The sequence below is a fragment of the Lissotriton helveticus genome, chromosome 3_1 (assembly GCF_964261635.1).
Source record: "Lissotriton helveticus chromosome 3_1, aLisHel1.1, whole genome shotgun sequence".
NCBI classification, from domain to species: Eukaryota; Metazoa; Chordata; class Amphibia; order Caudata; family Salamandridae; genus Lissotriton; species Lissotriton helveticus.
Window position 1 is genome coordinate 667,514,427 of NC_136061.1, and position 23,989 is coordinate 667,538,415.

At 44.6% G+C, this 23,989-nt stretch overlaps 1 long non-coding RNA gene across 1 annotated transcript; it reads right to left on the minus strand.

Moving 5' to 3' along the window:
- Positions 1–21,985: 21,985 nt before the first annotated feature.
- Positions 21,986–23,960, minus strand: LOC144824704 (uncharacterized). The gene is made up of 5 exons (XR_013609068.1): positions 23,908–23,960; positions 23,634–23,742; positions 23,436–23,539; positions 23,243–23,337; positions 21,986–22,890 (listed from the first exon to the last, which is right to left on the minus strand). It is a non-coding gene; the product is annotated as an uncharacterized LOC144824704 (long non-coding RNA).
- Between the last annotated feature and the right edge of the window lie 29 nt (positions 23,961–23,989).

Consider the following 23,989-nt stretch of genomic DNA (forward strand, 5'->3'; position numbering starts at 1 on the left):
GGGCTTTGCTATGGCTGGGGCGTGCTTGCCACATCATCACGTCCGTTTGACATCGAAAATTAAGGAGGATTTGAGCATATGGTTACGATTTTTGGACGAGTTCAATTGTGTGTCCGTCAATTTTGTGGCAGAAGACACAGTCTGGCCAGTGCAGATATTCTCTGACGTGGCTGGGTCGTTGGGATTTGGCTTGTTTTGGGAAGGAAGGTGGTGTGCGGAGCAGTGGCCGGCACAATGGTTGCAACAGGGTCGCAGCATCGCTTTTTTGGAATTTTTTCCATTGTTAGTGGCGCTGCAGGTTTGGGGTGAGGAATTCAGGGACCGCTGCGTGTTGTTTCATATTGATAACATGGCAGTGGTTTGTCTGGTTAATGGGCAGCGGGCAAAGGATGTCAAGCTGCTGCAATTGTTGCGGGCTTTCATGTTGCGTGTTCTGCAGCTGAATATTGTTTTTAGAGCTCAACACATCCCTGGTGTCAACAATTCAATTGCCGACGCTTTGTCTCGTTGTCAGTGGCAGAGGTTTCGGGACTTGGCACCTGGAGCGGACCAATGCAGGACACCGATTCCACCGAACATGTGGGACCTGGGGAACTGAGAATGGCAGAGTTTGTCGAGCAGTCGTTAGCAGGCTCCACGCGACGCAGTTATCAGCTGGCATGGTCTGGGTTTTTGGGATATACGGCACAGCACGGATGGGATGGTACAGCGGTGTGCGATGAAAAATTTATGTGGGAATTTGTGTTGAGTTTGATAGACAAAGGTTTGTCGCCATCAACCACTTCAGGCAAGTTGGCGGGCATTTCATTTTATAGTCAACTGGTTTTGGGGTGTGAGGTTCAAATGGGTTTCCGTTTACAAAAAATGTTGAAAGGTTTTGGGAGGTCATTTGGGCAGGCGAAAAAGTTGAGAAATCCCATTACATTTGCATTGTTACAAAAATTGTTGGGCGTCCTGCCCGCGTGCTGTTATGATGAGTGGGAATGGTTTCGATTCAAGTTATGTATGGTATGGTTGTTCTTTGGTGCATTTAGGATATCAGAATTACTGGGTTTGCGAAATCAGGAGGGGATCCAGACATCTGATATCGAAATTTTGGGTGTGGGAGTGTTGCAAATCACATTGAAGCAGTCAAAGACAGACCAGAAAGGGAAAGGGATGTTGGTCCGATTAGGTAGGAGCGGGGTTGGGGGTTGCTGCCCGGTGGGGGAGTGGGAGGCATTTGTTGAGTCGGGGGTATTTCAAGAAGGTGGGATCTTTTGCCATAAGAACAAAACACAACTGACTTGTTTTCAATTTTTAGCGGTTTTAAGGAAGGCGTTGGTATTAGTGGGGGAATCTCCGCACAGTTTTGGGACGGATCTATGATGTTACAACGCGTTATTTGACAACGCGTTCCGTTACAACGCAGATTTTACAACGCGGGATCCATTACAACGGATGTCATTACAATGCATGGCATTACATCGCAGGTGCTATTACAACGCATGGCATTACATCGTAAATATAGGTAAGTTGACTTTTTTTTTAAAATGTTATTTAGTTTATTGTAATTAAATTTTTTTAAATAATTTAATTAAAAGACATTTAAAAATTGTCATTAATTTAATTTAATAAAATAATATCTATTTAATAAATGTAAATATAATAAAAATTGTAATTAATTTAATTTAATTAAAAAATGTAATTAATGTAAAATAATTAATTTAATTTATTAAATATATTTCATTTAATTTAAAAATGGTAAATATAATTTAATTATCCCTAAAGCCAAACCCTGCCCTAAAACCTAAAAACACCCCTGTACCCCAAAACCCAAACCTTGTCCTAAAACCTAAAAACACCCCTGTACCCCAAAACCCAAACCCTGCCCTGAAACCTAAAAACACCCCTGTACCCCAAAACCCAAACCCTGCCCTGAAACCTAAAAACACCCCTGTACCCCAAAACCCAAACCCTACCCTGAAACCTAAAAACACCCCTGTACCCCAAAACCCAAACCCTGCCCTGAAACCTAAAAACACCCCTGTACCCCAAAACCCAAACCCTGCCCTGAAACCTAAAAACACCCCTGTACCCCAAAACCCAAACCCTGCCCTGAAACCTAAAAACACCCCTGTACCCCAAAACCCAAACCCTGCCCTGAAACCTAAAAACACCCCTGTACCCCAAAACCCAAACCCTGCCCTGAAACCTAAAAACACCCCTGTACCCCAAAACACAAACCCTGCCCTGAAACCTAAAAACACCCCTGTACCCCAAAACCCAAACCCTGCCCTGAAACCTAAAAACACCCCTGTATCCCAAAACCCAAACCCTACCCTGAAACCTAAAAACACCCCTGTACCCCAAAACCCAAACCCTACCCTGAAAACTAAAAACACCCCTGTACCCCAAAACCCAAACCCTGCCCTGAAACCTAAAAACACCCCTGTACCCCAAAACCCAAACCCTACCTTGAAACCTAAAAACACCCTGTACCCCCAAACACCTATACATATACTCCTATACTCATATTTATTTAAAAAATTACTTAAAATAATAAATATTATTTTATAATATTTAAAAACATAAATAAATATTTTTATTTATTTTTATTTATAATTAATATTAATTAAATCATTTATATAATATTAAATAAAATTAAAATAAATTATATACTTACCAATACTTACGATGTAATGGTATGCGTTGTAATAGTATCTGCGATGTAATGCCATGCGTTGTAATGCCATGCGTTGTAATGGATCCTGCGTTGTAATAGCTGCGTTGTAACAGCATTACGACGTAAAAGTTGCGTTGTAAGTGATACACACCTTTTGGGACGCATTCGTTCAGAATCGGTGCAGCTACCGAATCAGCGAGGTTGGGTTGGGGGAAAGAGGAGTTGCAGCGAATTGGGCGATGGAAGTCAAATTGTTGTTTTAAATATGTTAGGTTGTAAAAAAAAAAAAAAAAAAATATTGCAAAAAAAGAAGGTTTTGGTTGGTTAATGTTACTTTTTCCACCACAGGTCGAGTGGCGGATTTTCCTCGGAAAAAGAGGACCTGGATTGTCGGCCATTCAATAGTAAAGTGGGCGGCGAACTTTGCTGAGCAGCAGCTGTGTGGGAGAGGTCTGGGATTGTATGGCAATGACCATGAGGTGATTTGGAAAGGTGTAGGGGGGATGAAATGGGGGGAGTTGTTCCGGGTTTTAAACAAAATGGCTGAGGCATGGGGCATTCCAGACTTGCTGATCCTGCATTTAGGCGAAAATGATCTGGTTGAATGGTCTGGTCTAGCTTTAATCAAGCAAATGAAACTTGATTTGGCGGTGATCAAAGACAGATGGGAGGGGACCAGGGTAGTGTGGACGGAATTTTTGTTCAGGAGCCAGTGGAAAGGAGCTAGGGTTCATGAAGCTGTGGAAAGGGCCCGCAAGAAAGTTAATAAGGCTTTGAAAACGTACTGTGTGGCAATGGGCATCACGGTCATTGCACATGAGCATTTTAACAATGAAATGCTGCATTTGTTGAGTGATGATGGGGTCCATCTCTCGCAGATGGGTCAGTCTTATTATCTAATGGAACTCAGAGACACCTTGGCCAATCTGTGGTGTGTTGATTTGTGGTGCTCCAAACCAAAAGAAAAATGAAGAGAGGAACTATAAAAGCAGGGTTTTCCTTTAACGTGAATTGTATACTGACTTGAGCGGTCCATTTCTGACGTGAGAGGGAGGTTTTGGGGTGGGGCAGAAAAACTCAAGGGTTTTCCTGGGTGGCGTGTGTGAAGGGGATTGGATAATCTAGAGCGGATTCATCCTTTCTCTAAGGGGGAGGGCTCGGGAGGGTAGGTTGGGAAGAAATGGAAAGAAGAAGGAAAACATACGGATGTTATGGAAAACAAGTTATGGTTATTGGGTAATAAAGCATTGGAAAAGGAAATGTTTTTATATGAAAACGTTTGGAGAAAAATAAAAGCAAAAGCTTGGTTTGGAAAAGTATGTTGCGGGTCTGTCTTTGGCTGTCCTGGTAATAAAGGTGACCTTTTATGCTATATTCAGAGTTGTGTGAGAGTCCTTATTTGCGCGATGGGGCCCAAGGGGCACTTGGCAAAGCCAATGTCCCCCTGGGGTATTTCGCGCGAGGGACGACCTCACGCAGCCTGATTGGGTGGTGGGAGGGGCTAGGTCCAAGCGAAGGGAGGGGAGGGAGGGTTTGACGTCACTCTGAGCGAGTGAGAGGAACGGTGGTGTCGCTTTTGACCCACCCACCCACCCTGGTTGCAAAAAATCAAGGGTAGGGTGTGTTTTTTGTCCACGGTCGCGTGTTCTTGTTGTTACGTGTTTGTTACGTGTTTTTAAAAAAAAAAAAAGGAAATAAAGTATGTCAGAAACAAATAATAAATGCAGAGATGAATAAATATTTCTGTTTACATGACAAAATTGTCAGGATGTCACCTCAGGACGCCGCAGGCAGATTCTTTTGTTGTTTTGTCGGCGTGTGTGAAGGGGATTGGATAATCTAGAGCGGATTCATCCTTTCTCTAAGGGAGAGGGCTCGGGAGGGTAGGTTGGGAAGAAATGGAAAGAAGAAGGAAAACACACGGATGTTATGGAAACAAGTTATGGTTATTGGGTAATAAAGCATTGGAAAAGGAAATGTTTTTATATGAAAACGTTTGGAGAAAAATAAAAGCAAAAGCTTGGTTTGGAAAAGTATGTTGCGGGTCTGTCTTTGGCTGTCCTGGTAATAAAGGTGACCTTTTATGCTATATTCAGAGTTGTGTGAGAGTCCTTATTTGCGCGAAGATCCGTACGTAAGCTACGTACGGTGGACATTTTGTTTGGTGTTTATCTCCATGGTAACTGTGCACCGTAACACTTGATACTTACTGCTGCTGTGTCACACAATATTTACTGCTGGGCGATTCTGCTTTATAGATATGCACTTTTCTTCATCTTTATTGCTTGGCGCTACTTTCGTTTGCCCTTAGTACACCTCTGATTGAAGCATATTACAACGGTTATATCATAACGGTGACACGCACACCTTCAGCCCAGTCAGTCTCGTTTCTACAGTGTAGTGCATTACAACGGTGACATGCACACCTCTTATTTTGGTTGTTACAGCGGTTATACGCACACCTCAAGTACATTACTGTAGCGACCTGGGACAGCGACAACAGAAGGGGTGGACACAGAGTTCAGTGAAACAAAGGTCCGATACCACATCTCATTCATTATACCCCCCACAGAACGTCAACAGTGAATTTGAGATACAAGAAGAGGAACCAGATCACTGGCCCTTTAAGGGAGAGTGGAGCCAAGAGTGGGAGGAGTCACGACAAGAGGAGGAGACGTCATATACCAGGGACAACGAATCAGGAGTGTGCTTGTTCACCCGGAGGGAGCGGAGTGGAGAGGAGAGAGAGCGTGGAGAAAGGAGGGCGTTGGCGGAGTTCGAGAGGACGGAGTTCGAGACGACGGAGACGAGGCGAGGAGAAGACGAAGCGGACGGAGAGAAGCCAGGAGGCCACCGACACCGCGGATCGCCCAGCCATACGCCCGCGGGAGGTGTATGGCTCAACCAGGTACGCAACACTATTAAGGGTTGGGTCAGCCGTAAAGGAGGGCTCTTGGAATAACCGCAGTGTTTACCCACCTTTTGGTCTGGTGTTCCCACCCCGAGCACAAACCCTTCACAGCCGGCAATTTGAGTAGACGTGGAGCACAAATGGTTATTCCCCTCACTCCCTACCCTTTAGTATTGTAAGACGTCTGGATATCCCACTCATACTGTGTATTTCTCCTTCTGTTCCGACTGAGAGACAAAGACGGAGCCAGACGAGAAACCACCTCGACGGACACCCGAGAGAGGCCGTCGACCAGAAACAGTGGAAGCCTGTATTAAAAGAACCGCGAGGAGTAGATCGCCAAGAGGAACTGTCAATAGAGGAAAGAAAAGCTCTGATCTTTTGTTTGCCAAAATAAAACCTAAGAAGACAAGAATTCACGTTTTGCCTATCTATCCCGACCCCGTTACAATTACCCTGTTTTTTTATTATCACATCTTTGGGATTTTTTGTGTTTCTTCTAGTGTTTCTTTGTCGGTCATTGCGGTGAGAGGCACACCTGTTTTTTTTACACTTTATAGCCAGTTGGTTATGGTTTTGCCTGTTGTTTTACGGTGACGGGCATACCTGACCTTGTTCATCGTTTTAAGTGGTTTTACTTTTCACAGTTTTTTTAACGCATATTGTGTTTTAGTCATCCAGCAAAATGCAGTTTGATCCTCCCAGCAAATTTTTGCAGAACAAAGGTGAGCCACCTATTCTATGGACTAGGTGGAAAGAAGAGTTTATTACGTATCTTAAAGCCATTGATGGTGAAAGGATGTCAGCAGAAAGGAAAAAGAATATTTTTCTCCATTGTTTAGGTTCGGAATGGAAAGTTGTGTATAGGACATTGCCTACTGTCAGATCTGGTGGTGATCACAATGTCTAAGACGAGGCTTTGTTACGCATTGAGAATCATTTTAAGCCTACCACTGGTGTTGCCTGTAACAGATTCAAAGGTTATACTAGAGTTCAAGAAGAAGGGGAAAGTTTTTATGAGTTTCTTACGGCTTTGCGTGCTTTATCTATGAATTGCAATTTTGGTATGATCACTGACGAGATGATAAGAGATCAAATTATTGTACATGTTAAGAGCAAAAAAGTACGCTATGGATTAAGGGTGATACTAATTTAGAAGCTGCTTTTAGTACTGTCAAGGCTCTTGAGCAATCAAAGAAGTGGATGAAATCTCTCAATAAGGATGTTAAAACCTGCTCATAGGGTGATGTTAATAGTGTTACCCCAGGTTCTTCCAAAAATACTTTTAGCAACAAGAATAATAGTTTTAAGGGTTTACATTGTTTTAGATGTGGCAATTCAGGTCATGTTGCTTCTTTTTCACGTTGCCCTGCGATTGGTAAAGAGTGTAATTAGTGTGGGCATCTAGGACACTTCTCTAAAATGTGCAAGTATATAAAAAAAAGTAAGGTTTTGTGTGTGTCTGATGAAACTCTGATGGAGAATGTGACACATTCTGATCCTGAATTTGGAATAGTTGTTTCTACTTGCAATGTTCCTGTTGATTCTCCCACATTCAATATTGGTCACCCTAAGTGTTTAGTACATATTTTGGGCAAAGAATTGGAGCTCATGGCAGATTCGGGCTCGCCTTGGATTATTATCACCAAAGAGTATTGTATCGAATGCTTTGGTGAACTAATTGATTTAAATTTTCTCATGGAACCGGATATTGTTGCACAAAGTTTTGAAGGGACCAAAATTGATATGGTTGGGTTTCAGAAGGTTGATATTGAATTTAAGGAATGGTCGGCCGGCATCAAATTATACATTGCGGTTAAAGGTGTCAATGTGTTGGGGTGGCGTGGTGAAGCTAAATTGGGTATCATTTTGAACCCCAGGAGCAAAGAGCCTGTTTCTTTTGTAACAGATTTTTTTCCAATTTTGATTTTGCAAAACTTTATCCCAATGTATTTTCAGAAAAGCTTGGCAAATTGGTTGGTTACAGCCATAAAATGAAAGTCAAAGAGGGATCTCTACCTGTTAAGCAAAAACTTAGAGGTGTGCCCATTATTGTAAGAGAAGAGTTGAAAAACATGTTAGATGAGAAGATTCAAGTAGGTATCATTGAAGAAGTGGAGTCCTCAGAATGAGTTTCCCCCATTGTTTCAGCCTGTAAACCTGACAAAAGTTTGGGACTCTGTGTGGAATTAAGAGCGCTCAATTCTAACTTGGTTATTGATTGTCATTCTCTTCCTAACATCAACGAAATGCTGTGGATGCTAGAAGGGGCTCGCATTTTCTCCATGCTGGATATCCGTTCGGTGTATCATCAGTTTGAGCTTACGGAAGATTCCAGAAGATTCATTGCCTTTATAACACCACACGGTTTATTCCAGTTCAAACGGATGCCTTTTAGTTTGGCCTCTGTGGCCTCAGTGTTTCAGAGAGCTATGTACCACGGGCCTCATTTATGAAAAGTGACGCATCGCTGCGTGAAAACAGCGATGCGTCACTTTTCATTGCACCCTCCTTGCGACACCAATGATGCGTCATATTTACAGTATGACGCATCATTGCGCAAGGAGTTACAGATACGTCAGTATTTCTGACGTATCTGTATGGCGCAAAAGTGACGCATTGCTGGAGTGTGTCACAAAAGTGACGCAACTACAGCAATGTGTACTTTCACATGGGCAAGTCCCATGTTGTTAGTGCCTGTGTCAGACTTACGCCTGCCATGAAGCAGGCGTAAGATTTTGACGCAATAGCGGGCAAGAAATGGCGCAGTGAAATCTTATAGATTTCACTGCGTCACTTCTATGACCCTTTCTTGCGTCAAAACGCCCCCCTTGCATACATTATACCTGGCGCAGGGGTTTACAAAGTGACGCATCTACCTAGATGCGTCACTTTGTAAATATGGCGCAACAAGGCGCATTTTTTACGCCACTGGTGCGTCACAAATAGTGACGCACCGGCGGCGTAAAAGTGACGCACAGCCTCATAAATGAGGCCCCATATATTTAAAGATCTAAGTGTTTTTGTCAAATGTTTTCAAGATGACATTCTTATTGTTTCCAAGAACAATGAAGATCACTGAAGTCATATCAAGATTGTATGAGATATGCTACAAAATGTTGGTGTGACACTCAAAGCTGGAAAATGCAATTTTTTTGTGAATCTGTTGATTATCTTGGCCATTCTCTGTCAGGTAATGGTGTTATGCCTAAAAAATCCCTGGTTGAAGCTATTGTCATAGCTCCATCACCTGACAATAAAGAAAAACTGTTGTCTTTTGCAGGTCATTGTGAGTACTACAGCAATTTTATACCTAATTTTGCTTCTAAGATGGAACCTCTCAGGGAGTGGACGAGGGAAACTTCAGATTTTTGCTGGTCTGAAAGACAAGAGTCTGCTTTCCAATTGATTAACAGGGAGATTGTGGAGGCTCCTATTCTTAAATCCTTTTGTCCTAACAAAAGGTGTGCGTTTATATGGCTTGGGTGCTGTGTTGAGTCAAAGGTGTGCTAAAGAGGAGTGGTGTGTAGCGTTTGCTTCCAGAACTCTCTCTGAAACTGAAAGGAGGTATGCCGCTATTGAGAGAGAACTTTCGACATGCATTCGGGCTATTGGACACTTCAGAAATTATCTTTGAGGTACTAGGTTCTTACTTAGAACTGATCATAAGCCTCTTGTTGGGATTTTTTCCCCTGGTGGTGGATGGAATTCCACTGCACATATTGCCAGCCTTACTTCTAGACTTCAGGAATACAATTTTGAGGTTGAGTTTGTCCTGGTAAGAATAATGTCACAGTGGATTGTTTGTCGATGTTGCCCTTCTCTGATGATTCCAGTCTTCACACTGATCACAATTTGGATATGGTTGCTTCTCTCAAGGATTGTGTTTCTTCAGAATTTTCTGGTGATTCTGAAGTTGAATGGAGAAAGGAAATGGATAAAGATCCTGTATGCCTTTCCATTTTGAAATATTTAAGGTTAGGTTGGCCTAAGCCTAAAAGTGTGTCACCTGAGTTGAGTCCTTTCTGTGAAGTTGCTAAAGAAATTGAGGGAAAGGGTGGTTTACTCTTTAAGGGTGGCAAGATGATTCCCCATGGTTTTGCAGAATAAAATTTTACAGCTTGCCCATGAGGGACATTTTGGCATGTGTTCTATGAAGCGTCTTATTAGAAACAATTTTTGGTGCCCTGGTCTTGATAAGATAGTGCATAGAACTGTCAGGGAGTATTCTTTCTGTATTAACGGTGACAAAATGCTTAGTTTTTTCGGCTCCTCTCAACCCTGTGACTTGGTATGAGTCCCCTTGGCAAATAAGTAGCATTTGATATTTCAGGTCCTTTCAAATGTTTACCTTCTGATGCTCGCTTTGCTTTGGTTATGGTGGATTACCACTCTAAGTGGCCTGAGGTCAAGTTTGTTGCTAATGCTACATCTCGAGTTGTCATTTTCTTTTTCAAAGAAGTTTTTGCTAGGGAAGGTTGTCCGGAATTCCTTGTTTCTGACAACGGAGTTCAACTTGTCTCTCAAGAAATGAAGGAGTTTTTCACCAAATGTGGGATCAGACACATCAACACTTCCCTTTATGAACCTAGGGAAAATGGTCAAGTTGAAAGATTCAATCGTGTTCTCAAAGATGGTATTGAGCCTGTTAGTGTTTCTGGTGAGCCTTGGAGAGATGTTTTGAGGAAGAGTATATTAAATCTTTATACTTGTCACGTGCTTAAGTGGAAAGACTCTTGCCCCACGCTAGGAGCACAGGTCTTCACCTTGCTCAAGGCTCACGTGTGGATACTCTGCACAGTACAGTATTCTACTCTGTGCAGGGTGATCCACTGATGCAACACCCACACATAAGAGAACACTGCACATTACAGGACATACACACCTCCTTTCTTAAAGGGAACCACACACAAGCCACACTCATCCACACCTACCAACCAAAGACCAAACACAGGAAAAAGAAAAAAGTATTCCAAATAATATCCGAGGTGTCCATTTCAGACCCTAAAAAGGAATGTTCCATCAAGGCCATAATCTTTTGACACTGATCTAAATTCCATCCTTAATGTTAGAAAAGGTGACAGATACACAACATACTTTTTTGTAAATTTTCTTCAAAACCAAGAAGTTTATTTTATTACAGTTGTCAAAATATATATTTTTTTAATTACTTTTATCTACTTCATTGTATTTTCATTTTATAAAAAACATTACATCACAAATACAAATTTATATTATTCACAGAAAGAACAAAAGAAAACCGATACATTGATTCATGAATATAAGAAAATAACACCAAAACCTTACATAAATAAACCCCTGGAATCAAACACTCAATCACTCACAACCTCTCAAAACTCCTACTGTCATACACATACTCCATTCACAACCATACCGTCTGGAAAAGGAAGAACTGAAATTAATTGGCCGAACAGTCGTGCCAATTAATCGGTCTCAAAGATGAAAACCCGCACTGGGTCGACGCGCGTTTCGGCGGCTCGAGGCCACCTTCCTCAAGACCTCTTACAGGCGGTACACTCCACTTGCCCAGGGGACCTACAATATATAAACAATACTGTCACCATAAATACTCTCAATAAAGTGAGAGAGCATATTAGTATACAAAGGTTTTTTCTAAAAACATTGCTGAGAAGACCACAGTAGTTCTGCACAAGACCAATAATTGGGCAAACCTTCAAGAGACATATACATCACAAGGCTGTCAGCGAAAAAATAAATGTACACAGTACGTGCAATATTCATCCAAAGTGTGACATCTGTAATGATGAAACCTAAAAGAAGGCGATCCTACAGTTAATCTAATCTAAAACACAAGTCAAAAATTCCCATAATACAACCATAAGTGCAATACATTTTTTTTGGGGGGGGGAAACAGCAAACTACTCACAGTTAAAACAGATTCCTATTCATGGATCCTGATTCATAATGTCATACGAAGAAAATAACGTAACCACTTGAATAAGAAGATTGGGTTAAAAAAACCTAGGAAGCAGGATGAAATACCAAATATAATTCATATGTGTAATCACCTAAATCCATATCATACAAGACACTATCCTCTAATCCGCGCTCATTCTTACCAGAATCATGACTGACAAAGGACAAAGTCTCTGATGCCAAGTCGGGGAAGTTAGTCAGGTGGTGAGTTCAGTAATCAGCACAGAAGTCTACGTGAGATATCCACCTGCAAACAAGACGCGCTAACGTACATCGATATTTTATAATGACATCGGTTTGTGCTCTCAAGGTATCGGAGTATCGTTTGTTAATGGACCCACCTTCGGATGTAAAAGAGATGATCCTACTTCCCGTTGTTTATAAGGTTAAAGCGCATTATTTCACACGGTAAGCGGCGGTAGGGACAGTTACCTTTATCCGTTTTTTGCCCTAGAATATAAGAGAGTACAGACTTATTCTGCGCAGAAGAAGTTCAAATACGTTGTATCCAGTTAAGCTAAATAACCACACAACTCTGAAGAACAGATGGTGGAGGTTACGAGCCACGGTGACGGCCCCGGTCTCAGTTAATGTAACGCTAGCCGGTCTACTTACTTCGGTCATCCACTAGTTGTCAATCTACGATCTCGTCCGTCTGTTACCCTTGATGCAAACAGCAGACTGCACTAATGTTCGTGCTTTTATGTTTGCAATAGGGTCGCGTGGTATCGCGATATGTCCAGAATCCCGGGACACATCACAGTCTGCTGAGGAGAGTAGAAATAAATAGGGGACTCCACCAAGTTTTGTTGACAGCTCATGGGAGTCGACATAGGCGTGTTGGAGAACCTGAGTAATTTAGATGTTTTACCATGATATTTCGGCGGAGAAGCAGGGCCCATTACGAGACTAGATATAAACAATGTACTAAGCCAAGTCTTACGGTTGCTTCCAAAAGGGTCGTAAGTCGAATGTTAACAAGTAATCAGACCTCTCACAGGAGTTAAATTATATAGGTGAAAGACTCGGAAATGACAGAATGGGTGTCTGCCCACACGCTATATTTAGGGTCAAGACTGGATACCCACCAGTGAAAGAAAAATCATGAAAGAAAAAATTAAAAACATGTATATACATTAAGGATAGAGTCTTATCCAAAACAACTATCAAAGACAGAATAAGCAAAGATCAATAGGGGGTACATCACTGCAAAGACTGGAATGATACAGACTGAAGCATTACCAAATAAGAATAGGAAATGACTATTGTGTAACATCCCAAGATATTTCCTCATTGAGGCCTCGTTTGACACAGTCTAGATGGTAAATCCAAAAAGTCTCACGTTTCTTCCGCGTGATTTCAATCGACTGGCCTAATCTTGATTGCACCTTTTCTAGAATGGACCATTTAATCTCTTGTTCATTATGGTTCATGTCTAGACAATGCTGGACCAGGGGGGCAGTCAGTTTCTTTGTCCTGACGGCAGATTTATGCTCACTGAAACGGAGACGAAACTCACGACCCGTTTCCCCCACATACGCCAACCCACAGCTACAGAACAAGATGTATATTATGTTGCTGCTGGGACAGTTTGTAAGGTGGCGCAGTCTGATTTCTTTGTCATTATAATTAATGACTTCTGATATAATCACTGAGTCACAGGCGTGGCAAGAACCGCATCTGTGGTTACCCAAAATCACAGGAAGACCCGTGATGGAACGTTGTCCAACAGAAGAGGACCTATTGACCTGCCGAGTATGTACTAACATATCTTTGAGATTTTGGTTCCGTCTATAAGCAAGCAATGGCAGTGGCAACGGGGAAGCATTTTCATCCAAATTCAAAATATTCCAATTCTTATTTATGACATTACGAATCTTAAAGTTCAAAGTGGAATGATTAATCACACATGTGATCCGATCCTGTTTGGGACGCTTAGATCCTTGTAATAAGGCAGATCTATCATAATATTTTGCTCTTTTATAAGCGTGCAGCACAAGTCGATGTGGGTATCCTCTCTTAAGGAGTCTGTCTTTTAGGGCATCTCCATGTTTATGGAATGCTGACATGTCTGTGCAGTTACGGCGAATACGTAAGAATTCACCAAAGGGGATGGACTCCCTTTGGCAGTCAGGATGGTAACTGTAGAATTTGAGAATAGTATTCTTGGCCGTACTTTTCCTAAAAAGACTCACTTCCAGATGGCCTTTGGTGCCCTCAATACTGATATCCCTTCGATTGTTGTGATTTACTGTGAACCTAAGGTTAGTGTCACTGGCATTAAGCCAGAGGACAAATGTCTGTAAGGAATCAACAGAACCACTCCAAATAAAAAAATGTCGTCTATAAATCACTTCCAATTAGAGACATTTTCGAAAAATGGAGCCAATTCATTATAGAGGTTATGCAGTTCCCACTCGCCCATAAAGGCATTTGCCACACTAGGGGCGCAAGAGGCCCCCATAGAGGTGCCCTTGATTTGTTTATAAAGGCTACCATTGTATTCAAAAAAATTATTCAAAAGAACGATCTCAAGGCATTGTAGAATGAAGACATCTGGCCGGTTTTCTGGATAACGCTGTAGGAGAGAGACATTGAGGTATGTTAGTGTATAACGCCTCAATGTCGAGCGTCACAAGAATGTCAGTCTCGGGGTTGAATGGTAAACCCTCAATCTTGTTGATAATATCACTAGTGTCACGGATGTAAGACGCATATTTGTGTGTAAGTGGACATAGGAATCTATCAACATATTTTGATAGGGGTTCCGTACAGGACCCAATGGTGGATATGATGGGTCGCATAGGTGGATTTGTTTCAGACTTATGTGTCTTTGGTAGCCCATAAAGGGCAGAGGTAATAGGGCAAGGTTTGATTAAAAAGTCAAATTCATCTTCACAGATGAACCCATCTGTGAATGCCGTTTGGATCATTTCTTGGATGTGTTTATTTAGTCTTTCCAGTTCCCTACGTTGCGCCGGTCTATAATGGTCTTTAACTGACAGCATTTCAGACATCTTTTCATCATAGACATTCCTATCAAACACAACAACTCCCCCACCTTTATCACAAGGTTTAATAACAATAGACTGGTCCGTCTTCAATCTGTTAAGGGATGTGCTTTCTGCTTTAGACAAATTAGATTGTGGTTTGTAAGGGTTCTTTAGGACTCGAGTGATATCACGAAGAACGCTCTGTTCAAAGATACGTACTTCAGTACCAACCATGTCCAATGAGGGAGTAAATGTAGATGGAGGCTTACATCTAGATAAGTTGTTATCCTCTTCAATTTGGGGACGGTTGAAAAAGAATCTGTTCAATCTCACCTTTCTAAAAAAGGCAAATAGGTCTTCATGTAACCTAAATTTATTAAGGTGTGTACTTGGAACAAATGATAAACCCTTACTCAAAACCGCTATATCATCAGGTTCAAGTGAAATAGATGAAAGGTTGTAGATAGAAAATTTGCCTGAGGTAGTGACCATGGGAGTCCCAGAAGTACTTCCTACCACCAGTACTGGTGGTTGCGAGTCCTCACATACTGTTGAAGAGGTTGGGGGCTCATTTGTGCTTGAGCTCCCTGGTCCTGCCACCGTACATTCCTCCCCCGATATGGGCCCGGGGTAAAAAACCTCTTCCATAAAATGGACGTTGAGTGGACCTGCCTCTGAATGGTCTGGAATTGAATTGGCCGTTGTTCATGTCTTGATAATTGTCCCCATCAGAACCAGAGGATCCTGAATCAGAGAAGTTGGTATATTTTCTACCTTGAAAACTATTGGAGTTCGAATTGTAATTTCCTTGTTGCCCCTCTTGATAAAAACTAGGGGTGAGGTAGGGATAGATCTTTTCTTTAGTGAACCATCTCACATCTTTTCGCAATTTTTCTGTTTTTTTGTTTGTGAGGTAGGTTTCAAAGTCTTTCATCTCTGTCTGAATTTTATCAAGACAGTTCTTAGCTTCATCCACGGCTGTGGATGTATTGAGTTTAGTTTCTAAATCGTTAATCTCCTGCAAAAGAGTAGTTGCTATTTCTTTGGCTGTTTCTATTATCAACATCATCCAGTCCCTGGAGCAGCGGTTAGAAATGAGTGACCACCGCTCCAGGAACTTTCTGATGTTGATAAATAATGCAGGGGCATTACGTACTCTCAGGCCTGAGGGAATAACCCCCACCTTCAGGTACTCAAACATAAAAAATGCATGAGACTCAATACGTCTACGTTTTTTCCGCATATTCAGTAAGGTTTGCCACTCACTATTGTCTAGTTGATGGGTTGGACGAGGGGTAGAATCTCTTGTAACCCTGCCCATTAGGGAGTTGAAGTCGTCATCAGTGAACCCGAAGGTTTGAAGGTGGTCCATTGTCAAATATGCACGGATCAGCTATATGTACAACAAATAAATGAAACTCACGTCTGAGGTATGTGTATACAAGGAAAATCTATAAGGGATGAAGAAAAAAGTTTAAGAAAACAAGTCTCCCGAGATTCAACCAAGAATTTAACCAAAAATGGTCTTGTGAGAACACCCGTGATAGACCCAGCAAGATAAAAATTCAACACATATGTGGTCGTGTGGGTGTAGGGGGCTGGAAAATCAGGCAAGGAGGCCGTAGGTAGTGGGCTATGTTTGGGGTTTTATTAAAGTACAAGAGTCGAATAATGGACTAATACAGCGTTTTCCAGATGGTCGGGTTCTTCTTCTTGGTCGGCTCGACTCCCCCCCTGATTGGTCCACGGCTGGGCTCTGTCTTCTTTGCTGGGGAGACACCTCGGAGGGCAATAAGAGACAAGGGACCGTTAGTCCGAACAGGGACTCAATATGTATGCTTCCACCGACACCGGGAAGTGATGGGGCAGAAGAGATCGAGTCGTGAGGGGAGGGCACGGAGAAGAGGGATAGGAAAGAAGGTTAAAGAACGTGAATCTAGCAAGGGTGTCAGGAGGCGTGACGGGAAGATGGACTTCTTGCGGTGAAGTGCTTTACAATATCTCACAGTGGTTCAACTACGTGATAAGTGCCTAAAAGGGAGAGAAACTATACACAATATGTACACTGAGCACCTAGCGTGCTCACGGGGAGGTTTAGGCTACTCACGCGGTCCGCCGTAGCTCTCCAATGAGCCACGGCCGCTCTTCAGCCTCCTCCTTTAGGGACTCCACCAGTCCTCCGACCACTCGTCTGCTTCGGGTTGTTCCTCTTCTCCGTCTCCGTCTCCTGGGCCAGTCTGAGTATCCTGCCACAATGCTCCGACGACGCCTTCGATGTTGCTTCTGCTTTTCACTAGTTCTGTCGCTTCCTCAGGGGTGGACCTTCCGGGGTCGAGGCGAAGTGCTTCCGGTCGTTGTTGGACTGGGATTGGTTCCTGGAATAGAGAGAGGCGGGGGACTTTGGATCATGGTTACCGCTCCGGCATGGTTACGGACTAGAGGGGTTTGGAGGCAAGTGGTTGTGCGTGACGCCCCTGATAGCGGTAAGGGCTCTGGGGGGTATAATCCTGGCGGGGCTGACAACGGGACCCGATCACATCCCCTTCCCCTAGCTGTCCTTCTTGTAGGGTTTGGCGAGGGTGAGGTGGGGTAACGGGATAGGAAATCAGCATTGCCTTGTTCGGATCCTTTTCGATGACGAGTGTGGAAGTGAAAGGGCTGGAGAGACAGGAACCAGCGGAGGACCCGGTCATTATGTCCTTTGTTCCGGGCCATCCACTCCAAGGGGGCTTGGTCGGTATAAATGGTAAAGTCCCGGCCTTCCAGATAGTATCTAAGGGTTTAAATAGCCCACTTGATTGCGAGGCCTTCTTTCTCGACCACAGCGTAGTTCAGTTCTCTGGGGAACAGCTTTCGGCTGAGATATAATATAGGTTTCTCGTTTCCTTGTTCGTCTTCTTGTGAGAGGACTGCCCCTAAACCCTGATCGGAGGCATCCGTTTGGAGAATGAAAGGCCGGGAAAAGTCAGGGCTCACTAGGACAGGACTGGAGGTTAGGGCTCCCTTCAGGTCGGTGAATGCCTGCCATAAGAGGGGTGTAGGGTGCTTCAGGGCGAGTTCGGTGTGGGTAGCCTTCTTGAGGAGATCCGTAAGAGGGGCTGCTCTCTGGGAAAAGTTGGGCACGAATCTCCTATAATACCCTAGGAGTCCGAGGAAGGCTCGGAGATCTTTTTTTTTCCGGGGGAAGGGAATGGTCTCTATAGCTTCGGTTTTGGATGTTTGGGGTCTGATCATGCCTTCGCCCAAAAGGAAACCGAGGTATTGGACGGTTTGTGCAGCTAGGGTGGTTTTGGCGGGGTTTATGGAAAAGCCAAATGAGACGAAGGAAGAGACAACATCATGCAAATGTACGAGGTGTTGCTCCCAGCTATCGCTGTAGATGACTATGTCGTCCAGATAGGCGCCTGCATATGGGGCCTGCGGACGTAGGACTTGGTTCATGGCACGCTGGAAGGTAGCGGGGCACCGTGTAACCCAAAGGGCATGACGACGAACTGAAACAGACCCTCAGGGGTGGAAAAGGCGGTTTTTTTCTTGTCTCGGTCCCGAAGGGGAATCTGCCAGTATCCCTTGCAGAGGTCAAGGGTGGAAATATATTTAGCCTTCCCTATTCTTTCGACCATTTCGTCAACCCTTGGCAAGGGGTATGTGTCGAATCTGGACACCTTGTTTACTTCGCGGAAGTCTATACAGAACCTGACAGACCCGTCAGGTTTTGGCACCAGGACTATAGGGGAGTTCCAATCACTGATCGATGGCTCTATGATCCCCATTTTTAACATGTCCTCGGTCTCTCTTTTTATGACTGCTCTTCGAGCCTCAGGGACTCGATATGGTCGCAGCCGAACCACTTTCCCTGGTTCTGTTTCGATCGCGTGTTCGGTGACGGTGGTCCGTCCCGGGTAGGAGGAGAAGACCTTCATCACGGGTGACATGGCTACTTGGAGTGCCCGGATCTGTCCCTGGGTCAAAGCAGGATCTAAGCAGGGATCAAAAGGGAAGGTTCTGGTCCCATACAGGACAGGGCGGGGTCCTTCCCATTTCTTTAAGAGGTTTATGTGATAGATTTGGGACGTGCCTTTTTGAGGGTCAAGTTCGATCTCATACTTAACCGGGGTCACCTGTCGTAGGATGGCATAGGGCCCTTGCCAATGACCCAAGAGCTTTTGGTCGGAAGAGGGCATCATTAGGAGGACTAGGTCCCCGACGGCGAAAACCCGGTCTTTGGTACCCTTATCGTATTGTCTTTTCTGGGTGTCTTGGGCTTTTTCCATATTTTGTTTTACTATTTCCCGGATCTGTGCTAGATGGGTCTTCAGGTTGTTTACATACTCGGGCAAAGGGCGTGTGCGGTCAGGTTCAGCTTCCCAGGCTTCCTGTGCCATATCCAGCAGGGTTCGAGGGGGTCTTCCATACAGTAACTCATATGGGGAGTAGCCTGTACTGCTCTGTGGTTTACATCGGATGGCAAAAAGGGCCAGCGGGAGGAGTTCCTCCCACCGCTTGGCTTCCAGCCCTAACAGTTTTTTCAGGGTCTGTTTTAAGGTGGCGTTGTAGCGCTCGACTAGTCCATCCGTTTGCGGATGGTACGCCGAGGTCCTGATCTGTTTTATCCCTAGTCTAGAACAGACCTGTTTCAACAGGGCAGAGACGACTGGCGTGCCCTGGTCAGTGAGAATCTCACGGGGAAAGCCTACTCGGGAAAATAAGGTGATAAGAGCCTTAGCAATGTTCTGAGCTGTGGGCTGGCGTAACGGAACGGCTTCAGGGAAGCGCGTGGCATAGTCCACAATGACAAGTGCGTATCGACATCCGCGTTTCGGGAGGGTAATAGGGGCCCTATTATGTCCATCCCCACCCTGCTGAATGGTATGTCGATGAGGGGAAGAGGCTGTAGCGGCACCCTAGGGGGGTCTGTATCGGCTATGTTTTTGGCAAACGGCACACTCACGGCAGTAGGTTTTAATGTGCTGATAAACCCCGGGCCAATAGAATTTTTCAAGGACCGTTTGACTGGTCTTTTCGTCCCCGAAATGACCCCCTAACAGGTGACTGTGGGCTAAGAAGAGGACCTTATCCCGGAAGGGACCAGGAATCAGTAATTGAGGGCTTTGTAGCGGGCCTCCCTTTCTGTATAACAAACCCCTTTTCTTGAAGAAATATGGACCTACTTGTGTGGGGTCCTCGACGTCTAAGGCCCTTCCCCATGCTTCTTGTAGGAGTGGGTCCTCCTGTTGTGCTGCTCGGTACTCTTGGTCGGTCTGCCAGGGATGTTCATCCACATTCACGGGATAGGCAGAGGTGTGTATTTTCTTCTCCTGTCTTCTCGGTCTCTTGGTTTTGTGGGGTTTCGGGTCTCTAGGGGTTGAGGTCAAACCATGAGGGTAGGGGGCCTCTTTCCACCACTGGGTCAGGGAGTCCGTAGTATCCTGGAGAAGAGTAGGGAGTCCTGGATAATCACTTCCCAGGATGGCTTGTTCGGGCAAAGCCGGTATGAGACCGACCGTGAGATTGGTTCCCGGATCGCCGGGATGTTGCACCCAAACCTGAGTGGTGGGGTAACGTTTAGTGTCCCCATGTACGCACTGGATGGCCACTGCTCCTGTTGGAGTCCTCTGGGGGAAGAGTCAAGTCTTGAGGACGGAGGACGCTTTGCTGACACCCAGTATCAGCGAGGGCCAGGACCTCTTGTCCGTCAATGGACACGGGACAATGAAACAGAGGGGGAACAGCCCCCGGCGTGTGGCAAACATAGTTTCTTACTAGTCCGATCTCCATCGGCACCTCATTTTGGGGGCACATGCGGGCTATGTGTCCGTAGTTTCCACAATAGTAGCACTGTGGTCCAGGATTGGGGGGCCGGTATAGGATCGGGGAAGGCAAGAGAGCAACGGGTTCCGGTCTCCGGGAGAGCGAAGGCCTAGGATGACGGATGGTGTTGGGGTTGTTGGGTCTGTGGGTGGCTTCCTCCTTACCGCGTTGCAGGTCCTGAGCACGGCCATAGGCGCAGGCTATTTCCACCGCTGTCTCCAAGTTGAGTCTGGTATGTTGGCGTACCCACCTCTGGGTGGCGGGATGAAGGGAGTTCAGGAATTGTTCGAGACAGATTTTCTCTAGAATGTCCTCTTTCGTTGCGGTCTCCGGTCTAAGCCACCGGTTGACGAGATCTTTGATTCGGAAGGATAGCGCCCTAGGGTTTTCTTGTGGCCCTTCCTTAGTCTGTCTTAGTTTCATCCTGTATGTATCGTCGTCCACCCCCAGACGCTCTAGTATGCATTTCTTTATGTCGGCATAAGGGTTATTGCCTTGGATGTTGGCCTGTTGATAAGCAGCCTGCAAGTCTCCAGTAAGAAGGGGGCCCAGGTATTGGCCCCATCGCTCTAAAGGCCAGTTCGCGGCTTGAGCCAACCTCTCAAAGTTCGTAAAGAAGTAGTCGGGGTCCTCCCCTGGGACATATTTCTGCAAGACAACGGATGGGAGAGAGGTCATAGGTCGCGGTTGTCCGAGGACATCGGTTAGCTTGCCCATTGCTTGTTCATGCACAGTTCCTTGGCCCTTCAAAACATCATGCAATTGGCCTCGGTCATCCTCTGCCGTTTTTAGGAACTGTTCCATGAATTTCCCCAGTTGCTCCTGGGAGTCGGCCATTCTCTTCATGACGGCCTCCATTCCTCCAGCAAATCCCACTTCTGACACCAGATGTGGTCGTGTGGGTGTAGCGGGCTGGAAAATCAGGCAAGGAGGCCGTAGGTAGTGGGCTATGTTTGGGGTTTTATTAAAGTACAAGAGTCGAATAATGGACTAATACAGCGTTTTCCAGATGGTCGGGTTCTTCTTCTTGGTCGGCTCGACTCCCCCCCTGATTGGTCCACGGCTAGGCTCTGTCTTCTTTGCTGGGGAGACACCTCGGAGGGCAATAAGAGAGACAAGGGACCGTTAGTCCGAACAGGGACTCAATACGTATGCTTCCACCGACACCGGGAAGTGATGGGGCAGAAGAGATCGAGTCGTGAGGGGAGGGCACGGAGAAGAGGGATAGGAAAGAAGGTTAAAGAACGTGAATCTAGCAAGGGTGTCAGGGGGCGTGACGGGAAGATGGACTTCTTGCGGTGAAGTGCTTTACAATATCTCACAGTGGTTCAACTACGTGATAAGTGCCTAAAAGGGAGAAAAACTATACACAATATGTACACTGAGCACCTAGCGTGCTCACGGGGAGGTTTAGGCTACTCACGCGGTCCGCCGTAGCTTTTCAAAGAGCCACGGCCGCTCTTCAGCCTCCTCCTTTAGGGACTCCACCAGTCCCACCAGTCCTCCGACCACTCGTCTGCTTCGGGCTGTTCCTCTTCTCCGTCTCCGTCTCCTGGGCCAGTCTGAGTATCCTGCCACAATGCTCCGACGACGCCTTCGATGTTGCTTCCGCTTTTCACTAGTTCTGTCGCTTCCTCAGGGGTGGACCTTCCGGGGTCGAGGCGAAGTGCTTCCGGTTGTTGTTGGACTGTGATTGGTTCCTGGAATAGAGAGAGAGGCAGGGGACTTTGGATCATGGTTACCGCTCCGGCATGGTTACGGACCCGAGGGGTTTGGAGGCAAGTGGTTGTGCGTGACGCCCCTGATAGCGGTAAGGGCTCAGGGGGGTATAATCCTGGCGGGGCTGACAACGGGACCCGATCACAACATAATATTTACACAAAGCCTAGTTCACAAAATAATCCCACGGTTGAAAAACCGTGAATGCTAGTAGCAAGAACGATGGGACCCCCTCAGAGAGTTAATTGTGGCCAAGGAACAGAGGGGCGAAAAGGGAAACACTAAAAAGGAATGTTCCATCAAGGCCATAATCTTTTGACACTGATCTAAATTCCATCCTTAATGTTAGAAAAGGTGACAGATACACAACATACTTTTTTGTAAATTTTCTTCAAAACCAAGAAGTTTATTTTATTACAGTTGTCAAAATATTTTTTTTTTTAATTACTTTTATCTACTTCATTGTATTTTCATTTTATAAATAACATTACATCACAAATACAAATGTATATTATTCACAGAAAGAACAAAAGAAAACCGATACATTGATTCATGAATATAAGAAAATAACACCAAAACCTTACATAAATAAACCCCTGGAATCAAACACTCAATCACTCACAACCGCTCAAAACTCCTACTGTCATACACATACTCCATTCACAACCATAACGTCTGGAAAAGGAAGAACTGAAATTAATTGGCCGAACAGTCGTGCCAATTAATCGGTCTCAAAGATGAAAACCCGCACTGGGTCGACGCGCGTTTCGGCGGCTCAAGGCCACGTTCCTCAGGACCTCTTACAGGCGGTACACTCCACTTGCCCAGGGGACCTACAATATATAAACAATACTGTCACCATAAATACTCTCAATAAAGTGAGAGAGCATATTAGTATACAAAGGTTTTTTCTAAAAACATTGCTGAGAAGACCACAGTAGTTCTGCACAAGACCAATAATTGGGCAAACCTTCAAGAGACATATACATCACAAGGCTGTCAGCGAAAAAGTAAATGTACACAGTACATGCAATATTAATCCAAAGTGTGACATCTGTAATGATGAAACCTAAAAGAAGGCGATCCTACAGTTAATCTAATCTAAAACACAAGTCAAAAATTCCCATAATACAACCATAAGTGCAATACATTTTTTTTGGGGGGGGGAAACAGCAAACTACTCACAGTTAAAACAGATTCCTATTCATGGATCCTGATTCACAATGTCATACGAAGAAAATAACGTAACCACTTGAATAGGAAGATTGGGTTCAAAAAACCTAGGAAGCAGGATGAAATACCAAATATAATTCATATGTGTAATCACCTAAATCCATATCATACAAGACACTATCCTCTAATCCGCGCTCATTCTTACCAGAATCATGACTGACAAAGGACAAAGTCTCTGATGCCAAGTCGGGGAAGTTAGTCAGGTGGTGAGTTCAGTAATCAGCACAGAAGTCTACGTGAGATATCCACCTGCAAACAAGACGCGCTAATGAACATCGATATTTTATAATGACATCGGTTTGTGCTCTCAAGGTATCGGAGTATCGTTTGTTAATGGACCCACCTTCGGATGTAAAAGAGATGATCCTACTTCCCGTTGTTTATAAGGTTAAAGCGCATTATTTCACACGGTAAGCGGCGGTAGGACAGTTACCTTTATCCGTTTTTTTGCCCTAGAATATAAGAGAGTACAGACTTATTCTGCGCAGAAGAAGTTCAAATACGTTGTATCCAGTTAAGCTAAATAACCACACAACTCTGAAGAACAGATGGTGGAGGTTACGAGCCACGGTGACGGCCCCGGTCTCAGTTAATGTAACGCTAGCCGGTCTACTTACTTCGGTCATCCACTAGTTGTCAATCTACGATCTCGTCCGTCTGTTACCCTTGATGCAAACAGCAGACTGCACTAATGTTCGT